The sequence below is a fragment of the Eubalaena glacialis genome, chromosome 2, assembly GCF_028564815.1.
Source record: "Eubalaena glacialis isolate mEubGla1 chromosome 2, mEubGla1.1.hap2.+ XY, whole genome shotgun sequence".
NCBI classification, from domain to species: Eukaryota; Metazoa; Chordata; class Mammalia; order Artiodactyla; family Balaenidae; genus Eubalaena; species Eubalaena glacialis.
In genome coordinates this window covers 126,590,288-126,616,995 of record NC_083717.1, presented here as the reverse complement: position 1 = coordinate 126,616,995, position 26,708 = coordinate 126,590,288, and the positions used below count along the sequence as shown (strand labels likewise).

General features: G+C 38.5%; 1 protein-coding gene across 6 annotated transcripts in view; it reads left to right on the top strand.

Moving 5' to 3' along the window:
• PRKD1 (protein kinase D1) overlaps positions 1–26,708 on the top strand; it is a 474,378-nt gene that overhangs the window by 256,757 nt on the left and 190,913 nt on the right. The window lies entirely within an intron of this gene.

Here is a 26,708-nt window from a genome sequence, read left to right as displayed (position 1 = left end):
CATAAGATGCTCTCTCAGCCAAGCATACATCATTAGCAAATATGACTTTTATGATATGTATTTCTAGATGCAACATGCTTAGATGATGCTTCTAACCAGTTTTCATCCTTACTATTAAATAAACAGTGAAGAGTTCCCAAACCAAATACAGCAGAAGATAATTTAAATATTAAAATTGTTCAAAGGAAAGATTCATAGTTATAATTCACCTAAAATGTATAATTTACCTAATATAAAATCAAATTTTGTATTTTGCCTCAGGACTTTTCTGTTGTTGTTAGTAACACTCAAAACTCAGGAGAAATCACAAAAGTAAAATAGTCTTTAAGAGAAAACAAATGACCCAAAATTCATTTGTGAATCAGATCAGAACATATTAGTGCAAGTGCTCTTGAGAGCACAAGACTTCACTAAGACACAGAAAAGCATCGATAGTGGTCAGAAATGTTCACTGGTACTTTAGAGTTTCTTTGATAACTTCTCTTCTCCATTGTCCAGAACCTTCTCAAAGCGAGTAGTTTTTCGGTCTTCAATGGAACTGAGCATCATGATACAATATCTTACAAAAGCAAATGTTTTTAGGTATTCAAGGAATATAAGGGCATAAAGAATGCATAGTAGATATATTTCATATATATGAGATACCTCAGTGCATTTTCCAAGAATATTCACAAATGATACAATTGTCTCCTTCTCAATGCTTTTCAGAGAGAATATGCTGACTGCTCTTTTTTCCTCTGTCAGGTTATTTAGTGTGTTCTATGATTATGTTATAGAAGTGTTCCTGTAAACTAAAATCTCTGAATATACAACATAAACAGTGAACTTAAAAAAAATTCCAACTCTAGCCAAACACTTTAGGCTCATCGTGACCTTATTCCAGCTCCCCTTCCACAATGTCCATCCTCTCTGGTCGTACACAGCCCATTCTCTCCAGCACGTGCCACACTAACTACCCTTCCTTTGTCGTTTTCATGCTCAATCCTACTTCCAATGCAAATAGAGAAGGTTTTTGGTTTTGTGACTGCTTCTCCCATGAGCTTATTCACATCGCATTTTTTAGAACTGTTCATATTTCACCTTTTCTAGGAAGCGTTTTCCATATACTCCAGCCAACTGATCCTTCCTTTCCCTGATCTAATATTTATGGTACGTAAAACTTAACACGTCAGTGCTCTACTGTTTCTTATGAATGTGTATTAGTTTGTGTCTTTCTGGCTTGAAGTATGAGGTCCTGGGGGTTGGGGCCACAGTGGCTCACTGGTCATAACGGTTGGTTTTCATTAAACACATAGTCCTGAATTAGTCATTTTGGAATAATTTCCTGGTTATGTGGGTCCGTCTCATAGTCTCATGTCTAGCTTGTGGTCCCTTATCAATTTAGTTCTCTCAAAATAGGAAAAATCAATTTTAACAAGCAATGGTCAAAACTAATGAAAACTTGGAGTAAGTTGTTATGTTTCTCTCTATAGAAATAGCATCAAATGTGATTGAATTATATAACTGTATATATTTATATTTTTAAAAGGAAGTAACAAACAGCACAAATGGCTGTGATGAGCGCCAGAAAAATAGATCTGATGGTGATTTATGTGTCACATAGAAATGCATTGTATATACCTATATAATATAACTCTCTTGGGTTGTCTTTACAACTCAAAGAGTTCTCTCTTTTTTAAAGCTAATTATTTCTGAAAGGATTATCTAAAAGGGTTGGCAGAAGGATTTAGCAAAAAGTATCTTCATTGGTTTTCCAATCCTTATTGTAAAACTATTTTAAGCAGTCCTAAAAAACTTAAGATTTTGTAAAGTACATTTTAACATTTAAGAAATCTTAAGGCACTGAGCACCAAAAAAAATTGAATATGTTAAAACAAAAAATGAGCCAAAACAAGAAGACACTATCAAGTGAAGATAAAGAATGCAGTCACTAAGATTTCTCTAGAATAAAACCTTATGAAGAAAATTCTTGTTATCAGTTGTACTTCCTAAGGAAATGTAGAGAGCTGAAAACTGTGGAGGTGAACATGCAAGGGCTAACAAAGAGAAATGGGCACTGTATTTGCAGAAAAGGGGAAAGAAGCTAAGATTTCTGAGAAACTAAATCCTGCAATCTTTGAAGGCAGGGAAGTATACTTTGATTTGTTTGTTGATCTAATGTGCATAATCACATAACATTCTATCTTAGGCAGAGCTTTGCAACCTGTGGGCAATTGTGAAATGTCAGTAGAGACAGGATTGGTATTAAGTAGGTGTCAGGAACATTTCAGATGATAATAGAAGAAAAATGTATACTCAAACACATAAATCAATATGAAATGTATAATATGTAAGCTATAATGTATGAAATATGATTTATAATATGTAACATAATACATAATATATATCATTTATTGAGAGTTATTTTCTATAATACACATAGTATTTAATAATTTATTAATATGAATTTTTGTTTATATTCATATAGATAAATTTCCTTGTATAACAGTCTATATCACTATTTTCCTATACATTTATATATATGTATGTGTATATAGTATATTGTTTCTTTGTTAGTTTCCTTAATATACCAGTGGGTTGGGGGTTGAGATAGCAAACTGCTGCTTTTTTCCACATAAAGGAAAATATTGGCATGGACTCTTCCTCAAGAAACTTTTACATAAATTCTTGGGGAACTTAGATATTCCATATTAAAAAAATAGGAGAGAAAAGAGTGCCATACAGAGTCTCTCTCTGGGTGTGTCCCTGCATGGTAGACCTGTGGTGCTTCGGTTTTCTCCCTCTGGTGATGTGTGGAGCTCCCATGACCTACATTTCTGTCATTTCTGTCTTTTTTTTTTTTTCCCCCCAAGACTCTTATCTGTTGATGCTTCTGTTATTTCCTGGTATTTGTACAAGTTACTGTAATGCTTTTAGTTTCCTTCTTATCGGCTAACATTTGGCCCAGGTTCAGCATTTTGGGGTGTGGGGAGGCAGAAGGAAATGTACAGGTCAGGGATTACAAGTGACTTGGTCTCCCAGATTCAGGACAGTGCATATCATGTTGGCCCTGAGATGTATGTAACCAAGGATGGTTATAACAGAGGGAGAGCATCTTTTAAAACTGGTTTCAGAAAGTTTAAGGCATAGCATAATCTAAAATATACAGCATAACCTAAAATGTACAACATCCTGCCAAAAGAGAAGGAATTTGAAACTAGTTTCATAATGAGATCATGGAAGAGGTAGACTGTTTGAAGACTGTTGTATGGTGTTCCTAGATGATAACAAGAAAGCAGAGGTACTTAATAATTGTTTTACTTGGATTTTTTTTTTAAATCAAGGAGAAAGAGCTTCAAATTCTAGAGGTAGAACAAAGCTAGCTAACAGGAATTTGATGTCTTAAAAGATGTGAAAACAGTGAGTGAACCCTTAGGTAATGAAGAAGTTTTGTCTTGAGTCCAGATTTACCACTTAGGGATCTTGGAAAATCACTAAGTCATCTTTACAGATTCAAGGAATTGAAGAGTTCTAAGAGATTAAAGATAATTTTCCAGAAGGGGTAATAGAAAAATTTATATTGATAAATTACCAATTAGTTATTTTAATCTCAAATTTTAGCAAAATTTCAAAACAGGTTATGAAACTGTGAGCACTTAGAAAAGTAGCAGTGATTAATCGGAGATGGTACAGCTTCCAGAATCTAAGAGGAAATCATGCCATACCAACTTGTGTTAAATTAATTAGACAAGGGGTCCATTAGACTGAGGCAGTTCTAGTGCCTTAGTAGCCTATGTAAGCAAACCCAAACCTAAGCCTGTAATGCCTCAAGGTTAAGAAATCAAAACCTAAGGACAACCAATCAAAAACAGCCAACAAGGCTTTCCCAAATAAGGCAACAGCTTATAGCCAATCGAGTAAGTTTGTTCTGGGTCTTCCTTGTAATAATCTTGCCCCTAGCTCCTGTCGGTGGAGGTCTCCTAACCACTTCTTTCTTGTCATTGCCCTGTTTCAATGGACTTTTACTTAAATATCTTTATCTTTCAACACTTGATATCTCTTTTCAAACAATTATTTGATTGGGGGTACAGGGAATTTTGTGTATGTGGTGAGTCTGGATTGTTTTTACAAAATTTCTTTTGATAGTCTTAGGAAGTAGATGGAAAAGTATGGACTTACTGGAAATGGTTAACTTAGTTCTTAGTTGTGATGTTAATCCATCAAGGACTGTTGTTGAATGGGTCGGTGTGTCTTCGTATGGGAGGTTTCTAGTGTGTTGCAAGGTTCCTTCCTTGGTTTTGCCCCATTCAGAGGTTATCAGTGACTTGGGTAAAGACTAGAAGGCCTACTTGTCAATTCTGTGTTTATCTAAAGTCGTGAGATGAGTAGTAAAGGGCAGGGAGGTAGAGCACAGACATAGGAGTCAGATGAGGTATGAACACTGATTTCAAGGCAAGTTACTTTTGAGGTTTTGTACCTCTATTTCCTTATCTTTAAAATAACAATTTTCTGTGTTACAGACAGTAAGTACTCATCGAATGCTAACTAATTTACCTCTTGGTTAAAAGAATAAAAGAAATATTTCAAGAGACTCAAAAGTTGGTTTATAATTAATAGGGTGATATTTATTATATGTAAGTATAAAAGTAAACATAACTTTATTGAAATTGATCACTTATACAAAATATAATTGTGTGTGTGTGTGTGTGTGTGTGAGAGAGAGAGAGAGAGAAGGAGAGAGTGAGATTCTGAAGGTTTGCTGATTTTCACGTAACAGTGTAATAGTGCTGACAAAAAACAAGGTTTATTCCAGGCTGCATTAATAGTAACATGGTGTAAGCACAAAGTACCATGTTGAGTTTGAGCACTTTATTTTGGAAAAAACATTGACAAAATTGAGTTCAGTCCAGTAATGGATCTTGAAACCATGCTCTTTGAAGAAGAGCTGAAGAAATGGAATATGTTTAACCTGGAAATAAGAAAATAGAATCCTCTCTCTCTCTCTCTCTCTCTCTCTCTCTCTCTCTCTATATATATATATATATATATATATATATATATATATATACACACACACACATATATGTATATATGTATGTATGTATATATATGTGTGTGTGTATATATATATAGACCAACAAGACCTACATGAGGTTGAGAGATTGGAGATATTTTACATGGCTCAAAAATGTACAAGGGCCAGCTGGTACTGCCTACAAGAAATAATTAGAACCTCCTTACTACTACTCAGATTATGGATCCGTCCCATTGGAGTTTGGCTTCACTACTGCTGAAGGTTTTCAAGCTGGATAAGCATTCAACAGAGATGAATTAGATAGCATTATTGCGTGGGTTTGGGGAGACTGTGTTCTCGGAGTTGAAGAAACTGAATAGGTTGCTCAAGAGGAACAGGGAATCTGGGCAAGTTTTCTGTTTCAGGGACAGAAAAGATTCAGGAGAGTCGGACAACATGAAAATCAGGATTTAGGGGTAAGGGTTGGGCACTGTTATTAGGAATAATATAAGATTAACTACAAGTAACTTTTAGAAACTTAAACATGACATGAAATACAAACCATTCCTTTTTGGAGAGTGCGTTTAAAATAAAACATGATTTCATTTGGGAGAAGGAACAAATTCCTAACCTTAAGTAGAATTTCTCCCTCAAGACAGTCAGGGAATGATTAGTTAATTTTTAAGTCCAGTGCACTGAGTGACACCAAAGTGTCCCCAAAGAATATGCAGTATGTTGAACAAATATTTAACAAATGTGTTTTTGTTTTGTTTTGTTTTCTTCATCCCCAAATATCTATCATCTTAAATTCTAAACTAAAGTTCCTCATTTAAAAGAATCATGTTGTTTGGCCCCTGAAATGTTATCTCAAAATCTGTTAGAAGCCATGAGTTATGTTCAGCAACCACATTTCTTCCAGCTACATTTTTAAAGGTATTTTAAAAAGTCTGGGAGAGTATACATATAAAAATTACAGGCAGCCACTCCTACTCCTGCTGAGGTTGAGGAGAGAAAAGTCACATACTTGCTCTCATATCTGGAGAACATGGCATTGATGATCATACTGTCAGGACTGTTCAGCATTGGCGAGATTCATAGACAATAACCATAAAAACAAAGCCATAGTAGAGGTATTTATCATACCTGTAAGAATGATATCCGTAAGATTAAATGAGGCTGAAATTATATTGAACAAGTGTCATCCTGCCCATTTCCCCTGCTCCTTGAATACTCATTCCAGGATGTATTGTGTCACAGTTTTTGGCTGACTGAGAAAGCTACCAAAGAGAACCAAAAGTCAGGACAATAGCTGAATTAAGACCACAGTGAACAGTGGGCAGCGGAGAGGGTTTACAGAAAGGCACTGTATGATAAGAACTGATCTGACACTGTGCACTCAAAGGAAAAGATATGGTCACTGGTCTTATGGAACTTGGGATTTAAGTCAGTATTAAGCTCTGCTCCTCCTCCTCTACCTCCTTTACCTCCTTCTCCTCTTTCACCTCCACCTCTACTTCCACCTCCTTCTTCTCCTTCTTCTTCCTTCTCTTCTTCCCTCTTCCTATTACTCCTTGTTCCTCTTCTTTTTAAATATTGTTTTCATTATGAAACATAACATGTGACCAGGAGAGTCCATGAAGCTGAAATTATGGTGTAAATAATTACCATAAACACAAGTCCATGCAGTCATCACCAGCTCAAGAAAAAGAACATTGCCTGCTCTCCTGTGTGTCCCACCCCACTTATAACTTCTCCAACTCCCCAGTTCTTTTCCTTTTTCTTTAGAATTTTACCACTATGTGTGCATATCTAAACAGGATTATTTGATCTTACCTGTTTTTGACTTTTATGTAAGTGTAATCATACTATAGGAATTTTAGTGGCTTGCTTTATTTCATTTACTGTAATGATTTATGTTGTTGTATATAATTGCAGTTTACTTATTCTCATTGCTATATAATACTCTATTGTGTATACCACATTTTATTTATCCATTCTACTGTTGGTGGACTTTTGGGTTGTTTCCAGTTTTGGCTATTAAGAACAATGCTGCTAGGAACATTATTGTGTATGACTCTTGATGTTCCCTGTGCATGAGTTTCTGTAGGATGTATACCTTGGAGTGGAATTTCTATAGCATGTGTGTTTCTTCAGTTTTACTAGAAAAAGCCAAATGCTTTCCAGAGTGGTTTTTTTCTCCCCCAATTTATATTCCTATCAGAAGGGTATGAGAGTTACTGTCTCTCAATTCTCCAAAACATGTCCCATTCCCTGGCTTCAGAACCAGGCAATCAGGAGGGTGTGTAGTGTCTTTAATTGTGGCTTTATTTTGCATTTCCCTGATTATTAATGAGGTTGAGCACCTTTTCATGTATTTATTCACCATTTGGATTTCCCCTTTTGTGAAGTATCTATATAAATCTTATATAGGACTGTCTATATTGTAGACATTAGTCCTTTGTCTATTACATGTATTACCATTTTTTCTCACATTAGGTGGCTTGTCTTTTTCTTTATGATGTCTTTTGATGAACAGAAGTATTTTATTTGAATATAGTCACATTTACTTGTGTACTGGAATGAAGATACCTTCTCCCAGAAAGAATCTGTATTTGCTTCTACCAGGCACCTGGAGGCACTTTGAGTCTAGCACCAACTAAGTTCAGGGCTTGAGTTTCTTTGGATGACCCTCATAATGCCAATCAGGGCTGCAAATGCATTCTCTTTCACCTGTGCTCTGAATTTAAGTTGGGATTCCGAAAGGAATCTATATCTGCCTCTGCCAGAGTGATCTCCTATTAGATCCCCCACCCTGTGTCAACTTGGGATTTTGATTTCAAACACCTACTAGTAAGCCCGTTAAGAGAAAATTCAGATCTGTAGGAATTGTGAAATTTACACTCAAAGAAAGGTGTTGTCCCATGCTAGCTTATCTCTCTGGGTTCTTGTTTTTCTTTCGGTATTGATCTGATAATTCCTTATTATCTTGTTAGCTCTTTGATGCTTTTGAAGTGATTTATTAAACGAAAAAACTACTCAGCATTTTTTTTGCCAGTGGAGGGAGATTGGTTTGAAAACCTAGTTCATCATTACTGCAAACTGGCACTTCTTTAGTGGTTCTTTATCAAGGGTGTACCTCCGAACCAAATAGCGACTTCTTTTTTAACCCCAAAAACACACATGCTTGGGTCTCACCACAGCAATTCTGATTCAGCATGTCTGTGGCATAAGACAGGTCTAATTTTGAAAGTCCTCCTGGGTGATTCTGTTCTGTAAAATGATTGAAGTATCATTGTGAAACAAAATTAATCAATCTGTTACCTACCTACAAAGAAACAATACAGGCTATCCTAATTTATACAATTAAAGCAGATTAAAATCAATAACTTATAGGAGGGGAGGGGTAATTTAGGTTGCCTGGATTGCTTTGGGATCCAGTGTGAGCCAAAATCCAACAGACAGTTTATCCTAACTAGAGCAGGAGCTGTTGCAGTCAGTTCTCTACTCTGTACGTATTCTTCAGCAGGAAGAATAACAGGGTAAAGGGGGGTTTTAGGTACTTGGTTCCCAGTCCATTGTTTTTTCTATGGTTTCTCCCATGAGGTACAAACCAAATCATCAGTACCTTGAACATCTGTGGAAGCTTCTAGAGCACCACCCAAGGCTACAAGAGCTACATTTCCTGGCTTTGAAGCTTCTGCCTTTTATTCTATGATCCTTCTGCCACCAGGACACTGATTTAACAATAATCAAACGGCTCCATTCTTCCTGTTACTAATCATAATTTACTTCTGAAATACTTCAGTACAGTCAGTAATATATGTGTGTGCTCAAGTTTGCTTTCCATGTAGACATGGTTGGTTATACAAGAGGAACCTTAGGGGGAGTCTGCCATCTAAAGTGGTCACTAAATACACTTCAAATATTGCTCTATAAATATGAACCACAAAATTAATTAATTAATTAATGGATGTTAGAAGTAAGTTTCCGATAGTGAGATGAGTGTGGTGCGTTACGAGTTATATAGGTACCTCCATCCTTTGCATGAAAGGTGTGTAAGAATCTTGCAAGTGGAACAGCTAACACCTGCAGAATAAAGCCTCTGAACTGAGAATGCCAATGAGTCCACTCAGAGGAGCATTCTGCCTCCTTATTTGACTAGAAGGTTAGCTGATCCTCCGGAAATGGTGAATCTTTCACGCACAGCGGTGGTTGGAGTGCCTAAAAAGTTAAGAGGGGAGTTCCAGAGTCTACAGCAACAGGTAGCATGGTGGTGTTTATGCCTGTTTGCTAATGCCTATTTGAACTGGCGGCCAAGTTCCATCTAAGACTTATTTTCATTGCAAACAGGTTTTGCTGATTATTCCGGGATGCACATGTGTTTATCAAAAGAACTAGACAGTTGTGATAGGGCCAGTTGGTGTAAATCAGTTTGTAGCACCTCTTCTTCCTCCATTTCCCTTCAGGAAGCTCTTTACTTAGGGGAACCCATTTCTCTGCTTACAGGGGGAAAGAGGAGAACTCTTTTCTGTTTTATACGGGAAGGTTCCTTTTATTTGTTGTATCCTGTACCCCCTTTTTACTTGATAGACCACTGGCTAACATAATGATAGCAGTGATAGCATCAGCCTGTAGCACAGGCAGATAGACAATAACAATCAAATCAAGCATGAGAACTCTGAATGTGCAGTGGTCTGGAGCTGTGAGACTAGAGGCAGAAGTTTCACCTGTCTCAGCAGATTCTGAGAGCACTCCAGCCTTCTAGAGGAATGATGTGGACTTGTGTTTTCTGAGTGCTCTTAATTATCTAACTCAGTCATCCTGACAACCATAAGAGAAATGTGTTCTTATTGCCATTTTGTGCATAAACAGGCCAGGGGTCAGACAATCCCAAGTAACCTGATGAATTCGAGCAATGAGCCCAGGACTTTATTTATTTATTTAAAATTTATTTGTTTGTTTGTTTGTTTATGGCTGTGTTGGGTTTTCGTTGCTGCGCTCGGGCTTTCTCTAGTTGCGGCAAGCGGGGGCTACTCTTTGCGGTGCGCGGGCTTCTCATTGTGGTGGCTTCTCTTGTTGCAGAGCATGGGCTCTAGGCAGGCAGGCTTCAGTAGTTGTGGCATGTGGGCTCAGTAGTTGTGGCTCGCAGGCTCTAGAGCACAGGCTCAGTAGTTGTGGCGCACGGGCTTAGTTGCTCCGCGGCATGTGGGATCTTCCTGGACCAGGGATCAAACCCGTGTCCCCTGCATTGGCAGGCGGATTTTTAACCACTGTGCCACCAGGGAAGTCCCGAGCCCAGGACTTCTTTTTTTTTTTTTTTTTTTTTTTTTTTTTAAAACATCTTTATTGAAGTATAATTGCTCTACAATGGTGTGCTAGCTTCTGCTCTACAACAAAGTGAATCAGCTACACATATACACATGTTGCCATATCTCCTCCCTCCGGCATCTCCTTCCCTCCCACCCTCCCCACCCCACCCCTCCAGGTGGTCACAAAGCACCGAGCTGATCTCCCTGTGCTATGCGGCTACTTCCCACTAGCTATCTATTTTACATTTGGTAGTGTATACATGTCCATGACACTCTCTCACCCTGTCACATCTCACCCCTCCCCCTCCCCATATCCTCAAGTCCATTCTCCAGTAGGTCTGTGTCTTTATTCCCATCTTGCCACTAGGTTCTTCATGACCTCTTTTTTTTTTTTTTCCCTTAGATTCCATATATATGTGTTAGCATACTGTATTTGTTTTTCTCTTTCTCACTTACTTCACTCTGTATGACAGACTCTAACTCCATCCACCTCATTACAAACACCTCCATTTCATTTCTTTTTATGGCTGAGTAATATTCCATTGTATATATGTGCCACATCTTCTTTATCCATTCATCCGATGATGGACACCTAGGTTGCTTCCATGTCCTGGCTATTGTAAACAGAGCTGCAATGAATATTTTGGTACATGACTCTTTCTGAATTATGGTTTTCTCAGGGTATATGCCCAGTAGTGGGATTGCTGGGTCATATGGTAGTTCTATTTTTAGTTTTTTAAGGAACCTCCATACTGTTCTCCATAGTGGCTGTATCAATTTACATTCCCACCAACAGTGCAAGAGTGTTCCCTTTTCTCCACACCCTCTCCAGCATTTATTGTTTCTAGACTTTTTGATGATGGCCATTCTGACTGGTGTGAGATGATACCTCATTGTAGTTTTGATTTGCATTTCTCTAATGATTAATGATGTTGAGCATTCTTTCATGTGTCTGTTGGCAATCTGTATATCTTCTTTGGAGAAATGTCTCTTTAGGTCTTCTGCCCATTTTTGGATTGGGTTGTTTGTTTTTTTGTTATTGAGCTGCATGAGCTGCTTGTCAATCTTGGAGATTAATCCTTTGTCCGTTGCTTCATTTGCAAATATTTTCTCCCATTCTGAGGGTTGTCTTTTGGTCTTGTTTATGGTTTCCTTTGCGGTGCAAAAGCTTTTAAGTTTCATTAGGTCCCATTTGTTTATTTGTGTTTTTATTTCCATTTCTCTAGGACCTGGGTCAAAAAGGATCTTGCTGTGACTTATGTCATACAGTGTTCTGCCTATGTTTTCCTCTAAGAGTTTGATAGTGTCTGGCCTTATACTTAGGTCTTTAATCCATTTTGAGTTTATTTTTGTGTATGGTGTTAGGGAGTGTTCTAATTTCATACTTTTACATGTACCTGTCCAATTTTCCCAGCACCACTTATTGAAGAGGCTGTCTTTTCTCCACTGTATATGCTTGCCTCCTTTATCAAAGATAAGGTGACCATATGTGCGTGGGCTTATCTCTGGGCTTTCTATCCTGTTCCATTGATCTATATTTCTGTTTTTGTGCCAGTACCAAACTGTCTTGATTACTGTAGCTTTGTAATATAGTCTGAAGTCAGGGAGCCTGATTCCTCCAGCTCCATTTTTCTTTCTCAAGATTGCTTTGGCTATTCGGGGTCTTTTGTGTTTCCATACAAATTGTGAAATTTTTTGTTCTAGTTCTGTGAAAAATGCCAGTGGTAGTTTGATAGGGATTGCATTGAATCTGTAGATTGCTTTGGGTAGCAGAGTCATTTTCACAATGTTTATTCTTCCAATCCAAGAACATGGTATATCTCTCCATCTATTTGTATCATCTTTAATTTCTTTCATCAGTGTCCTATAATTTTCTGCATACAGGTCTTTTTTCTCCTTAGGTAGGTTTATTCCTAGGTATTTTATTCTTTTTGTTGCAATGGTAAACGGGAGTGTTTTCTTAATTTCACTTTCAGATTTTTCATCATTAGTATACAGGAATGCAAGAGATTTCTGTGCATTAATTTTGTATCCTGCTACTTTACCAAATTCATTGATTAGCTCTAGTAGTTTTCTGGTAGCATCTTTTGGATTCTCTATGTATAGTATCATGTCATCTGCAAACAGTGACAGCTTTACTTCTTCTTTTCCGATTTGGATTCCTTTTATTTCTTTTTCGTCTCTGATTGCTGTGGCTAACACTTCCAAAACTATGTTGAATAATAGTGGTGAGAGTGGGCAACCTTGTCTTGTTCCTGATCTTAGTGGAAATGGTTTCAGTTTTTCACCATTGAGGACAATGTTGGCTGTGGGTTTGTCATATACGGCCTTTATTATGTTGAGGAAAGTTCCCTCTATGCCTACTTTCTGCAGGACTTTTATCATAAATGGGTGTTGAATTTTGTCAAAAGCTTTCTCTGCATCTATTGAGATGATCATATGGTTTTTCTCCTTCAATTTGTTAATATGATGTATCACGTTGATTGATTTGCGTATATTGAAGAATCCTTGCATTCCTGGAATAAACCCCACTTGATCATGGTGTATGATCCTTTTAATGTGCTGTTGGATTCTGTTTGCTAGTATTTTGTTGAGGATTTTTGCATCTATGTTCATCAGTGATATTGGCCTGTAGTTTTCTTTCTTTGTGACATCTTTGCCTGGTTTTGGTATCAGGGTGATGGTGGCCTCGTAGAATGAGTTGGGGAGTGTTCCTCCCTCTGCAATATTTTGGAAGAGTTTGAGAAGGATAGGTGTTAGCTCTTCTCTAAATGTTTGATAGAATTCGCCTGTGAAGCCATCTGGTCCTGGGCTTTTGTGTGTTGGAAGATTTTTAATCACAGTTTCAATTTCAGTGCTTGTGATTGGTCTGTTCATATTTTCTATTTCTTCCTGGTTCAGTCTCGGCAGGTTGTGCATTTCTAAGAATCTGTCCATTTCTTCCAGGTTGTCCATTTTATTAACATAGAGTTGCTTGTAGTAATCTCTTATGATCGTTTGTATTTCTGCAGTGTCAGTGGTTACTTCTCCTTTTTCATTTCTAATTCTATTAATTTGAGTCTTCTCCTTTTTTCTCTTGATGAGTCTGGCTAATGGTTTATCAATTTTGTTTATCTTCTCAAAGAACCAGCTTTTAGTTTCATTGATTTTTGCTATTGTTTCCTTCATTTCTTTTTCATTTATTTCTGATCTGATCTTTATGATTTCTTTCCTTCTGCTAGCTTTGGGGTTTTTTTGTTCTTCTTTCTCTAATTGCTTTAGGTGCAAGGTTAGGTTGTTTATTCGAGATGTTTCCTGTTTCTTGATGTAGGCTTGTATTGCTATAAACTTCCCTCTTAGAACTGCTTTTGCTGCATCCCATAGGTTTTGGATCGTCGTGTCTCCATTGTCATTTGTTTCTAGGTATTTTTTGATTTCCCCTTTGATTTCTTCAGTGATCACTTCGTTATTAAGTAGTGTATTGTGTAGCCTCCATGTGTTTGTATTTTTTACAGATCTTTTCCTGTAATTGATATCTAGTCTCATAGCGTTGTGGTCGGAAAAGATACTTGATATGATTTCAATTTTTTTAAATTTACCAAGGCTTGATTTGTGACCCAAGATATGATCTATCCTGGAGAATGTTCCATGAGCACTTGAGAAAAATGTGTATTCTGTTGTTTTGGGGTGGAATGTCCTATAAATATCAATTAAGTCCATCTTGTTTAATGTATCATTTAAAGCTTGTGTTTCCTTATTTATTTTCATTTTGGATGATCTGTCCATTGGTGAAAGTGGGGTGTTAAAGTCCCCTACTATGATTGTGTTACTGTCGATTTCCCCTTTTATGGCTGTTAGTATTTGCCTTATGTATTGAGGTGCTCCTGTGTTGGGTGCATAAATATTTACAACTGTTATACCTTCCTCTTGGATCGATCCCTTGATCATTATGTAGTGTCCGTCTTTGTCTCTTGTAATTGTCTTTATTTTAAAGTCTATTTTGTCTGATATGAGAATTGCTACTCCAGCTTTCTTTTGATTTCCATTTGCATGGAATATCTTTTTCCATCCCCTCACTTTCAGTCTGTATGTGTCTCTAGGTCTGAAGTGGGTCTCTTGTAGACAGCATATATATGGGTCTTGTTTTTGTATCCATTCAGCCAGTCTGTGTCTTTTGGTGGGAGCATTTAATCCATTTACATTTAAGGTAATTATCGATATGTATGTTCCTATTCCCATTTTCTTAAATGTTTTGGGTTTGTTATTGTAGGTGTTTTCCTTCTCTTGTGTTTCTTGCCTAGAGAAGTTCCTTTAGCATTTATTGTAAAGCTGGTTTGGTAGTGCTGAACTCTCTCAGCTTTTGCTTGTCTGTAAAGGTTTTAATTTCTCCATCAAATCTGAATGAGATCCTTGCTGGGTAGAGTAATCTTGGTTGTAGGTTTTTCTCCTTCATCACTTTAAGTATATCCTGCCACTCCCTTCTGGCTTGCAGCGTTTCTGCTGAAAGATCAGCTGTTAACCTTATGGGGATGCCCTTGTGTGTTATCTGTTGTTTTTCCCTTGCTGCTTTTAATATGTTTTCTTTATATTTAATTTTTGATAGTTTGATTAATATGTGTCTTGGTGTGTTTCTCCTTGGATTTATCCTGTATGGGACTCTCTGTGCTTCCAGGACTTGATTAACTATTTCCTTTCCCATATTAGGGAAGTTTTCAACTATAATCTCTTCAAATATTTTCTCAGTCCCTTTCTTTCTCTCTTCTTCTTCTGGGACCCCTATAATTCGAATGTTGGTGCGTTTAATGTTGTCCCAGAGGTCTCTGAGACTGTCCTCAGTTCTTTTCATTCTTTTTTCTTTATTCTGGTCTGCAGTAGTTATTTCCACCATTTTATCTTCCAGGTCACTTATCCGTTCTTCTGCCTCAGTTATTCTGCTATTGATCCCATCTAGAGTATTTTTAATTTCATTTATTGTGCTTGTCATCGTTTCTTGGTTCCTCTTTAGTTCTTCTACGTCCTTGTTAAATGTTTCTTGCATTTTGTCTATTCTATTTCCAAGACTTTGGATCATCCTTACTATCATTATTCTGAATTCTTTTTCAGGTAGACTACCTATTTCCTCTTCATTTGTTAGGTCTGGTGTGTTTTGACCCTGCTCCTTCATCTGCTGTGTGTTTTTCTGTCTTCTCATTTTGCTTATCTTACTGTGTTTGGGGTCTCCTTTTCACAGGCTGCAGGTTCGTAGTTCCCGTTGTTTTTGGTATCTGTCCCCAGTGGCTAAGGTTGGTTCAGTGGGTTGTGTAGGTTTCCTGGTGGAGGGAACTAGTGCCTGTGTTCTGGTGGATGAGGCTGGATGTTGTCTTTCTGGTGGGTTCGTCCACGTCTGGTGGTGTGTTTTGGGGTGTCTGTGGCCTTATTATGATTTTAGGCAGCCTCTCTGTTAATGGATGGGGCTGTGTTCCTCTCTTGCTAGTTGTTTGGCATAGGGTGTCCAGCACTGTAGCTTGCTGGTCGTTGAGTGAAGCTGGGTCTTGATGTTGAGATGGAGATCTGTGAGAGATTTTCGCCGTTTGGTATTACGTGGAGCTGGGAGGTCTCTTGTGGACCAGTGTCCTGAAGTTGGCTCTCCCACCTCAGAGGCACAGCCCTGATGCCTGGCTGGAGCACCAAGAGCCTTTCATCCACACGGCTCAGAATAAAAGGGAGAAAAAATGGAAAGAAAGAAAAAAAGAGGATAAAATAAAATAAAATAAAGCAATTATAATAAAAAATAAGAAAAAAAATTATTAAGAGTAAATTTATTAAGAAAAAAAATTTTTTTTTAATTTTTAAAAATAGATTTATTAATTTTTTATACTAAAAATAAGAAAAAAATTATTTAGAAAAAATTTATTAAGAAAAAAAAATTTTTTAATTTTTTAAAATAAAAAATATGAAAAAACTTATTAAAAATTTTTTTTAAAAATAGAAAATAAGGAAAAAATTATTAAGAAAACATTTATTAGGGAAAAAAAAAATTTTTAAGCCGAAAAAAAAAAAAAAAAAACGGATGGACCTAACCCTAGGACTAACGGTGAGAGCAAAGCTATACAGACAAAATCTCACCCAGAAGCATACACATCTACACTCACAAAAAAAAGGAAAAGGGGAAAAGTTAATATATCCTGCTCCCAAAGTCCATCTCCTAAATTTGGGATGATTCGTTGTCTATTCAGGTATTCAACAGATGCAGGCACATCAAGTTGTTTGTGGAGCTTTAATCCGCTGCTTCTGAGGCTGCTGGGAGAGATTTCCCTTTCTCTTCTTTGTTCGTACAGCTCCCAGGGTTCAGCTTTGGATTTGGACCCGCCTCTGCATGTAGGTCCCCTGAGGGCGTCTGTTCCCCGCCCAGACAGAACGGGGTTAAAGGAGCAGCTGATTCGGGGGCTCTGGCTCAGTCAGGCAGGAGGGAGGGAGCGGTACGGAGGAGGCGGGGCGAGCCTGCGGCGGCAGAAGCCGGCGTGACGTTGCAGCAGCCTGAGGCGCGCCGTGCGCTCTCCCGGGGAAGTTGTCCCCGGATTACGGGAGCCTGGCCGTGGCGGGCTGCACAGGCTCCCGGGAGGGGCGGTGTGGAGAATGACCTGTGCTCGCCCACAGGCTGTTTGGTGGCGGCAGCAGCAGCCTTAGTGTCTCATGCCCGTCTCTGGGGTCCGCGCTGATAGCCGCGGCTCGCGCCCGTCTCTGGAGTTCGTTTAAGTGGCGCTCTGAATCCCCTCTCCTTGCACGCCGCGAAACAAAGAGGCAAGAAAAAGTCTCCTGCCTCTTCGGCAGCTGCAGACTTTTTCTCGTGCACCCTCCCGGCTAGTTGTGGTGCGCTAGACCCTTCAGGCTGTGTTCACGCAGCCAACCCCAGTCCTCTCCCTGCGATCCGACCGAAGCCCGCGCCTCAGCTCCCAGCCCCCGCCCGCCCCGGCGGGTGAGCAGACAAGCCTCTCGGGCTGGTGAGTGCTGCTCGGCGCCGAGCCTCTGTGCGGGAATCTCTCCGTTTTTCCCTCTGCGTCCCTGTTGCTGTGGGATCTGCGCTGATAGCCGCGGCTCGCGCCCGTCTCTGGAGCTCGTTTAGGCGGCGCTCTGAATCCCCTCTCCTTGCACGCCGCGAAACAAAGAGGCAAGAAAAATTCTCTTGCCTCTTTGGCAGCTGCAGTCTTTTTCCCGGACTCCCTCCTGGCTAGCACCGAAGCCCGAGCCCCAGCTCCCAGGCCCCGCCCGCCCCGGCGGCTGAGCAGACAAGCCTCTCGGGCTGGTGAGTGCTGGTCGGCACGACTCCTCTGTGCGGGAATCTCCGCTTTGCCCTCCGCACCAATGTGTCTGCGCTCTCCTCCGTGGCTCCGAAGCTTCCCCCCTCTGCTACCCGCAGTCTCTGCCCACGAAGGGGCTTCCTAGTGTGTGGAAACCTTTCCTCCTTCACAGCTCCCTCCCACTGGTGCAGGTCCCGTCCCTATTCTTTTGTCTCTGTTATTTCTTTTTTCTTTTGCCCTACCCAAGTACGTGGGGATTTTCTTGCCTTTTGGGAGGTCTGACGTCTTCTGCCAGCGTTCAGTGGGTGTTCTGTAGGAGCAGTTCCACGTGTAGATGTATTTCTCATGTATCTGTGGGGAGGAAGGTGATCTCCGCGTCTTACTATTCCGCCATCTTGCCCCTCCCTCTCCCAGGACTTCTGATTTTGATGCTCCATTGTGTTGCTTCCAGTAATTACTGATGTTTATTATGATGACTTCAAGCTAATGTTCAAAATTTAAGTTGTGTTTAACAAAATATCCTTTGGAGGGAAGGAAGCATGTTTTCCATGTTAGAAATATTTCAATACCTGTTACTTAAAATAAGGGGTTAAAATGCTAATTAAAAGTGAAACATTAGGAAATCTAGCCAACAAATGTATGCCTAGGACCACCAATTCTGTACGAGCTTTGTTGGGATAAACTTTTACTATGTAGCTAATGTAAATACAAGCTACCTATTATTAGGGTAGGTATATGTGTTACAAAGGATCTAGAAAGACTGAAGAACAAAGTGGAATGACTGCATCATAAGGCTGGTAGAATGGAGCTACAAGGTAGTAGTCAAGAAATAATTCACTAATATGCATGTTAACTAACATGTTTGGTGTTGGCTAAAGGTGAGAAAATTCCAGATGGTGAGACCTAAGTGGCACTTTATAGTGAATTTGAAATCCAGAAGCTGTTCTAATGCACCACTGTTGCAGGCAGGAGTGAGCTCTGTGTGGTCTCTTATTGGCAACTCAGCGACTCTGCAAACTAGAACAGAGAACAATTTCTCCAATATGAGGAAAGAGGGAATTTTTGGTTGGCTGAATGGAATGCTGCCTATTAAAAGGAAAATAAGAGAACTATTGAAAACTGCCATCATATGAAAATAGTAAACAATGGTTCTTGCCCATTAACTGGACACAATAGTCTCTTATTGAATAACATTGGGGAGGTCTGTATTTCTAAAGCCTTTCCATGTGTTTAGTCAAGGGTCTGATTGGCCAGATTATTTTAACTTTTGACCATAAACCTGAATTTGAAAAAGTTGAAATTAATTTTTGTGAACAAAATATTTTGCCAGTGACTAATATGCAGTGTCTTAGTCATAAAGAAAATATACGTACAAAACTTTTCTGCATGAGCGCCTCTTTAAGCGTTTTCACTTAGTGAATTTTGCCACGATGTAGCAGCTTTTCACCTACACGAGGTTGGTGCCTGACTGCAGACAGTACCAACTTCTGCCGCTGTGCCTGTGGCCCTTATGTTTCCTATGTGCTTGGTGGGCTCTCATATTTCTTGCATCAAAGTACAATGTTGTACATTTTAATAGAAGCCCTCCCTTTTGTGCTTATTCTGAGTATCACTAAATTGTGCGACCTTCAAACTACTGCCAAAATGCAGAGGGCTAGGAATGCAGTTGCTTCCTAGTCTGTAGTGGCTTCTGGAATGTTTATATTTTTAAATTAGTGTTAGGCCAGTGTTTAAAGTTACCTGAAGTGTGAAGATGCTTAACACATTTTAGCAATGTGACCTGTTTAATGCTTGAGCTTGCCTTCATAATAATAGAAAGATAGCTATTTTTAAATTAAGTAGGGTTCGTTATAAGGGCCCTGTGCTTTTCACACACCAAGTGATTCACATGCTCTTTCAGGTGAGTTCCATGTGCACTTGCATAGTCCCGATAACTACTCTCTTTTTTCATTTTTTTCTCTTCTTCTCTTTGCTTCCTGATAGTATAGAATCATCTCACTAGCATCTTCCACACTCATTGCCTTTGTACCTAATCTCAATATTGCGTGGTAACTACAATCATGGAGCCCAGAAAACCCAGCACAGTTACAACAGTCTCCTTATACTAGAGAACCCTGTGGTGGTGAAGACCAAAAGACCACATAATATTAATGAACACCATCTGTAAAATGTTGAGATACTTTTGCTCTGGAGTGCAGCTTTATTCTCATATATGAAAGTTTATAAGTTGAGAGTTTGTAGGTATAGGAACTCTTGTATTTAAAAATTTCTTTCTACTGGACGTGAATGTGCTAATATCAAATGAATATGGTTACAGTATGGGAAATGATTGTGTGACAGGAGGATTCTTTTCTTGAGAGTGGTAGATTGAGGTTCCAAAATTAGCAAGTTCTTTATCTGAAGAGGGAGGTTTCTCTCAGTCCCAACTTTGAATGTCATGTGGCCAGATTTCTAATTTTTGAAAAGAAATCAGAAATGATGTGAAACCTCCCAGTTTTTAAATATTGGTCAAAAAAGAAAAATAAAGTATAGACTACACCCACGACCTTGATGGAATTGACCTCTTGTGCTCTAAAGCTCAATTGAGGAATTGTCTCTTTGCAAATATAAGTCCTGATATGGCAATTAAACTTCTCCAGTTATATATTTGCTAACTGTCCGCATCTGTGGAAAAAAGGAGTTCAGTAAGTCCTGCTGACCCTTTCTTGCCTTGGCTCCCTCAGAGAGAGAACAGGCTTTTGTTAACAAAAGGTGTCTGAGGTCTATGACCTCCTGCTGAACTGCCAGCCATCTCTGGAAGTTTTACTTTAGTGGTTTGCTGGTCTCACTGTAACCACCTTGAAGTCAGATCTGCACAGCTGCAAAGGTTTGGTTCACTCTCGCTGATGCTAATTATTCTCTTTCCACTTTCTATAGATATCACTTCCCTCTTCTTCTTCCATATTGTTCACTCTGCTCATTGAAGTATCTTCTTTTTTCTCTTTCTCCTTTTCATGCTTTTATCCCCCTCTCTTGGTAAGAAGAGATTTTTATTTACCCCATAGGAAACTATAATTTTGGCAGAAAATTACTAGCTTCTGAGCAGTGCAGTCAGAAAGAGAGGCACACCCAGGAAGCAAAGCTTGCATCCTGGCATTTTGTACTCCCAAGAGCAGTTCTTCATCTTCTCCCCTAACTCTACTCTTCCTCTGGTATTCCCAATTTTGGAGGCTATCAACATGAACTATCTGGTGGGTCAGCGCTCAGATGTGAAAAATGTCCCTGCCATTTCCCTGTACGCACTACACCCTCCCGATCAGAGCTGCTGCCCTTCACTGTGTCCTCGCTGCCCTGCCCTTGGATGGCTCTCAGTACTTCCCGTTTGGATCTCAGCCACTCCCCCTCTCATTCCCTTTACTCCAGTCCGTGGAATGCCTCATCTATGATCACACACATTTCTATTGAAAAAAATCAATCAAACGTTTTTGCACCCATAATAAAACAAAAAGTTGTTGTAACAATTAAGGACTTAAAAAAAAAAAAAATCAAGGACTTTTCCCTGCCTACCTTTCCTGCCATTTTCCTGAAGTATGATTTGTTACAGCCGTATTCAGCCATGAGTCATTCTCAAGGAGTGCTGTGTATTTGCACATGCTGCTCTCTCTTTGCCCAGTGACGCCTCCATGCTTCGAAACTCAGCTGAGATGACACTTCTGCCATGTAGCCTTCAGGTGGGCCAGGTAACCCCCATCCCTGCATTTAGCTTTATCATTGTGTACATATTGCTTGGTTCTCCAGCTCTCTCATTAGACTGTGAGCTTCTTGAAAGCAGGAAATATCTTTCATCCCAGAATCCTTAGGGTTTAGTGGGATGCTTGTCTGTATGCCCAGGTACTGTGTTAGAACCTAAGAATGGTGAAACAGCTAACAGACGTCAGTTATTCAGTCGTTCAGGGTATGGAGCTGTTGCAGTTTACTAGCAATATGACATGTTAGCTCTGATGATCTTTATTAAGACTCATGTACAATAGATTCATTTAGCCTATCTTATAATTATTATTATTTTTATATAGTTTTAAACTCTGAGTTATAATTATTTTTAGTCTTTTAACTACTTAGACAAATCTAAAATTAAAAACATGAAGTTTATATGCGATAAAGGTGCTATTGGTCTGAATGTTTGTGTCCCTCCAAGACTCATATGCTGAAATCCTAATGCCCAATGTGATGGTATTGGGAGGTGTGGGGCCTTTGCTTAAGTCATAAGGGTGGAGCCCTCATGAGTGGGATTAGTGCTCTTATAGAAGAGACCTCACAGAGATCCCTAACCTTTCCCATCATGTGGGGAAAATGTGAGAAGTCTATGACCTAGAAGAGAGCCATCACCCCCCTGATCATGCTGGCACCGTGATTTCGAACTTCCAGCCCTTAGAATTGTGTGAAATAAATTTGTATTGTTTTTAAACCACCCAACCTGAACAGACTAAGACAAAGGGACTTCAAAGTCAAATAATCTGTTCTACCAGAGAGCATTCAAGTTAAAAGAGGCATTGAAATTGGTCGCTTGTCACTCTGCCCTTTTTGTAAACTTCATGAACAGCTAACTCAAAGGGTAGTCCCTGATGTTGAGTCCTGAGCCTCTCAGGTAGTTTCTGAAATACCCCATCTCCTAAGTCTGGGGCTACTGCTGTGGATTTGCCACTGCGCAGGCTCGCAGAGCTTTGTTTGCAGGACCTCAGACTTTCTGATTATGTGGTAGAGACTTCAGTCTGCAATGAAGGAAGAACCAATGGTGTAGTTCCTGAAATGAGTATTCAGTATCCACACTGATCCTATTTCCATCAAGGACAGAATAAAGGACAAACACTGGACAGTTTTGGTGGAAGTTTTATCTTGCTTTATTTTAAAGTAATATTCCAAAGAACTGTCTATGCTATTAGTATTTGAGGGTTTTAGTTTGTTTGTTTGTTGTATGTTGCTTTTATTCTTGAAAGCTTGATTGGTAAGAGATGAACTACCATGTGCATATTTTCAAATCCTACTTCCCCCCAAAATCATCAAAATCTTGGATATACCTTTATTACTGAGTAAATTTTGATTTAAGAACATAGAAAGTCTTTATACACATCACAGAGAAAGAACACTTCAAGCAGACTTTGGCAGCATGTGTCATTGTTTCTAAATGTAAAGTTTTTAAACATAGCTTGGTACAACAGTTTGTTACAGTTAAAATTCCGTTTGTGTCACTTTTAGAAATCTAAACATTGTTTCTCTGTCATATGTCTTTGAAATGATATCATATGTTCTGGAAACTCAATGGAAGTATTGAGAGTGCCAGAACTTACTAGAGGAAGAAATACATATGTATAACCACTATAGATATAGATATGACTATATATAAATATATGTTTTCCTTCTTTCTCATTAGGTTTATGAAACTGTAAAGTCACAATTGGGGACTACCTAAGGAAACTGAGTGATAAATGTGTGTGAAAATTGGTAAATCTGTATTTTATCTGCAAATCTCTGACACCGTGACCTGGGCAGTGTGGGGCTATGGTGATTGGGTGGAGAGCTAAAGAGAAAGCTTGGTTGTTCAGAGTCAAAAGACAGCCAAATTCTAAAAGTGAGATCAAGGCTACTGCTTCAGAGGGCTCCGTTCCGTATACCCAAGAGCAAGCAGAGACTGTGGGCTCAGGATATCAAGGCAAAGGCCACGGAGTCACCAGTTTCCCTCAGGCAACATTTTCAGGGGCAGGAGGTCAGTAATCCACCAAGAACCAAGGAGGATCCAAGTTTCCAGGCCAAGGTATTAAGACCAAATTTTTAGGAATCGTGTGATTACAAAAGTCAGAAACTAGTTGAGAAACATCTTCTTGAGGAACTCTTGGCACACCAAACTATGCTGACCAGGATTCAGTCTCACAAGGGCTTATCTCTTGGCTTTGTTGGCTCAGATTTGGGTCCAGCTACACAGTGAGCCTCTAAAATCCAGCCTCTCCCTTTATGATTCCATACCTTATATTCTTATGCTACTAAGCCAGGCAATGAAGAGCTTTGTTTATCATTCTTCACAAAAAAGTTCTGGGTTTTCTGTCTGGGCCAATTAAGGTAATACAGCTAATCCCTAGACCACTCATTATGGCAAAGGTAACTGATTTGCTGATTGGTAGGGTTAAAATATATGGCCTGAGTCTAGAGCTGGAGAAGGGTCACTTCTCCAAAGAATAATGTCTGATTTGTAAACTTAGATGAAATGAGTCCATTTCTAAAAAGATATAAAATGCTCAAATTGGCACAAGATGCAGTAAGGGATTGGAATTAATCAGTTAACGATTACAAACACATAACCCAGGATTGGATGGCTTTATAAGTTAATTGCACCCAACTTTTAAAGAACTCTAATTCCTATTCTTGAGAGTTGCTCCAGAAAATTGAAAATGAGAAAAAGCTGTCCAGCTCATTTAATGAGGCTAGTATAATCTTAACTCTAAAGCCCAATGAGCACAATAAAGAAAAGATTACTATAGGCCTGTTTCTCATATGACTATAGATACCATGATCCACACAAAGTAAAACTTCAGCTAAGCAGATCCTATGGTGTATTATAAGTAATGCGTCATGATCAAGTAGAGCTGGATATGTGATATTTAAAAATATGTCAGAGTAATTCAACATACTATTAGATCAAAGGAGAAATAAAATCAAATGATCATCTTTATCGATCCCAAGAGAGCATTTGATAAGGTTCAATACCTGTTTATGAAAAATATATCTTTCTTGGGAATAAAGGATTAGAAGGCTATGTTCTTAATTTGATAAATTTTATGTACAAAAAACTACAGAAATGATTATATTTCATGGAAAAATTTAGTACATATTTTGGAACATGAAAAAGTTAACGGGTAAAGGACAACACTTAAAAAAAAAAAAGTGGAAGGGGATTGGAATGAGAGAGATAAGACTCATTATTTGCAGATGAGATGACCATCTATCTTAAAAGAAAAAAACCCAAAGAATTAAGAGGCAAACTATTAGAATTATTAAAAGAGTTAACCAAGGTCCTGTATGCAAGATCAACTTTCGTAAATAAATACTATTGCTCTGTACCACGAATAACCAACTAGAAATTACAATGGAAAAAAGCAATACAAAGTGTTAAATACCTAGGAATTAACAATTGAGTTTATACAAGACTTCCATGGGAAATGTTAAAATAGAAAGCATAATAGGTGTTGTGTATAAAAAGAGATAGTCCATACTCTCGGGATGATATAATTTGATATTATAAACATGTCAAATCTGCCTAAATTAACCTTGATCTCAATTTCAATTGGATTAAAAAATACTAATTTGATTTAAAATATTTATGGAGAATAGAATTCCGGAAACAACTGAATTAACCTTAAGAAGAGGAAAGCAGAGAGATTTGGCCATCAAATATTAAGATATAATACAAAGTCATAGGAAAATTTTTAGAAAGTTTTATTGGTACAAGAATAGACAAATAGTCTGAAGAGATTGAATGAAGAGCACAGAAATAAACTGGTATATATGGACAAATTTTATATATGACAAAGCATCGCACCACAAATCAATAGGGAACAGATGGATTGATTAGTAGATGATGTTGGGAAAATTGGTTCAGCAATATGGAAAAAAGGAAACCTCATGCCTTCTTAATACCATATACAAAGACGTACCTCTTCCAAATAGGTGAAAGACCTAAGTATGAAAGGTAAAATTGTAAATTGAATTGAAGAAAATTTAGGAGACTATCTTGTAATGGAGAGAGGGAAGAAGGCCATCTTCAAAATTTCAAAAAGCAAAATCATAAAATGAAAAACTGATGAATTTTATATAATCAGTTGTAGGATTTCTGCTCATCAAAGGATACCATGGACAACATTAATAAACATGTAGCTAAACGGGTGAAGATATTTGGAATATCTAAAACCCAACAAGGGACCAATATATAGAATACAAGGAGTTGCAAAAAATCAACTAGGGAAAGAAAGCAGCACCAATAGAAAAATAGGCAAAGAATATGAACAGCTAATTTATAGAGGAAGAAACCCCTAATGCTTGCAACCTCAAATTATTTTGTAATTAGATAAATGCAAATTAAACAAATTATGAAATGTCATCTTTCACCTGTTAAAGTGAAAAAACATTAAAGTTGGATAATGCCAGGTGTTGATGAGGATTTGTATAGTTAGGAAGCCTCAGGCACTGCTGGTGAAAATGTGTGACGGTACAACCATCCTAGAGAGCAATCTGGCACTATTAGTGAAATTAAACTATACATATATTGTAACTCAGCATTTTTGGGTAGAGATGTCCCCCAAAATCTTCTTGCACTGGTATATGAGGAGGCCTGTATCAGGATATCCATTGCAGCATTGTTTGTGGAGAAAGCGAGTTGGTAGAAATATGGGTGTCATCACTAGAAAAGTGGATAAGTAGATTATAGTGGTCATCAAGGAACATTATGCAGCAAGTAGAAACTGTGAATTTGATGTGCATATGGCAACATAGATACATCTCAAAAGCAAAAAAGAAATACAATGATTACTTTGCATAACACTGTTTTTGCAAATCAAAATATATGCATATACATACAAACTAAAGATACCCATGAAACACATTATGATGGCTTTCCCTGGGGTGGAGAGAAAAAAGAAGTAAGTTGTAGGTATAAAAGAGAAGCAGAAAAAAGACATATCCCAAGGGAAGCAAGAAGCATAGATACTGTAAAAGACTGAAGAATGAATCTTGTCTGGCCAAAAAAAGCCAAGTGTCTACTGTCTCAAGAATGTTCAAGAGATCAGGACATCAAAAGTAGACTCTAATAGGCAGAGTATGAGAGAACACTGTGTGAACACCAACCTAAGGCACAGAGCACTGACTTCATTTATAGTCATTATCAAATTAGCCACCCAAAGACCTGGGCCCCCCCAAATGTGGAGAAAATGGCTAGCTACTTAAATTTAAGGAGAAGGTTTGGCAAGCATTTGCAGAATGGATTCTGAAATATCATGGCACAGTAAGCCAGAAACTAATCATGTCACACATAGAAGTTTCTCCCTAGCTCTGATAAAATTGGTTTCATTGTGATGCTTTCTTTCTTTCTGGCTTTTTTTGCTCTTCCTGTTTCTTTTATATGCCTTC